Genomic DNA, 1,570 nt, shown 5'->3' with positions numbered 1-1,570 from the left:
ATTGGGATATGTGTTATGTCAGAAGCACAAAGAAGAATGGAAATTAATTCTATGTGGCTCCTGATTTTTATCAGGTGCTGAGACAAGATACTCCATGATAGATTTAGAATGTTTGGGTGTAGTGTGGGCTATAAAGAAATGTCACATATATCTAGCAGGCTTACCTACATTTAGTGTAATTACGGATCATAAACCACTTGCTCCTATTCTTAATAATTACACAATAGATAATGCTAGACTAATTAGATTTAAATTGAAAATATCAATGTATCAATTTGAAACGAAATGAATAAAGGGGAAATATCATGAAGTACCAGATGCATTATCGAGATCACAGGTATCTGATCCCGAGGAAGATGAAGAGTTGGATAAAGATGTTGAATATCACAGAGGACAAGTTATTATAGCTAATCATTCAGAAGATGAAGAATGATTCGTTGATCCATTAATAGTAGACATTAGAAAAGAGGCAATAAAAGATCCCACATATGAAGATTTAGTGAATGCAGTTGAAGACAATTGTATAAACGATTCAGTACAACCATTTTCCAAGATATTAAATGATTTAAATACTGAAAATGGTCTTGTTTTATATGGTAATAGGCTAGTAATTCCATAAGAGAAACAAGTTTAAGTTCTTCAGGGATTGTACAGTTCACATCAAGGTATCGAGAAGACGAAAAGAAGAGCTAGGCAGACGATGTATTGGCCTGGAATGAACTCAAATATTGAAGAAATAATTAGAACATGTAGAAAATATACAGAAAGATTACCTAGTTTACCTAAAGAAACGATGGTGAGGGACCCGATACTAATGAGGCCATTTGAGAGCACGTCTGCAGATTTGTTTGAGCATAGAGGAAACTATTACTTGGTATATGGAGATCGTCTTTCAGGATATCCATATGTAGAGGAATTCAAAAGAGCTCCATCTTCGGGAGAAGTAATAGTGACATTAAAAAAATATTTTCTGAAACCGGGATTCCAGTGAAAATAAGAACAGATCAAGAGCCTCAGTTTAGTTCCAGGGAATTTCAGACATTCTTGAAGATGTGGGGAGTACATGGGGACCTTCTTCACCCCATTTTCCGCAAAGTTATGGACATGCTGAGAATTTGGTGAAATGTATGAAGAATCTATTAGTGAAAACAGAAGGAAAAGGTAGTTCTGATAAATTCTTACATGGAATTCTAGAGTTTCGAAACACTCCAAAGGCAGTTGGAAGATCACCAAATGAGATCTTATTTGGTCATCAAGTAAGATCGTGTGTACCTATTCATTGGAAGAGCTATGGTCCAAGATTGGAAAAAGATCAATAAGACTGTTTGAGGAGAATGGAGGAGCAAGGGAGAAGGAGAAAATCTGTTATAATAATAATAAGAGGGATTTACCGGAGTTGAAAGTAGGAATGGAGGTGATAATGCAAAATTATAAGAATAATTGATGGTCGGATAACGGACGGATTATTGGAAAGGAAAAAAATAGAAAATAACAAGTTCGATTAAATAATGAAGAATTATATGGCAAAATAGACGTTTCTTGAGGCTGAAGAAAGGGGAGGAAATGGAAT

General features: G+C 35.0%; 1 long non-coding RNA gene across 1 annotated transcript; it reads right to left on the bottom strand.

Annotated features, from left to right (window-relative positions):
* Nucleotides 1-491: 491 nt before the first annotated feature.
* Nucleotides 492-1,330, bottom strand: LOC121116749 (uncharacterized). Its single transcript, XR_005863936.2, has 3 exons — nucleotides 1,183-1,330; nucleotides 783-1,107; nucleotides 492-720 (listed from the first exon to the last, which is right to left on the bottom strand). It is a non-coding gene; the product is annotated as an uncharacterized lncRNA (long non-coding RNA).
* Nucleotides 1,331-1,570: the final 240 nt, after the last annotated feature.

Source organism: Lepeophtheirus salmonis, chromosome 4 (genome assembly GCF_016086655.4).
Source record: "Lepeophtheirus salmonis chromosome 4, UVic_Lsal_1.4, whole genome shotgun sequence".
NCBI classification, from domain to species: domain Eukaryota; kingdom Metazoa; phylum Arthropoda; class Copepoda; order Siphonostomatoida; family Caligidae; genus Lepeophtheirus; species Lepeophtheirus salmonis.
Note: the sequence above shows the minus strand (reverse complement) of the source record. Positions and strands in the feature narration are given on the sequence as shown.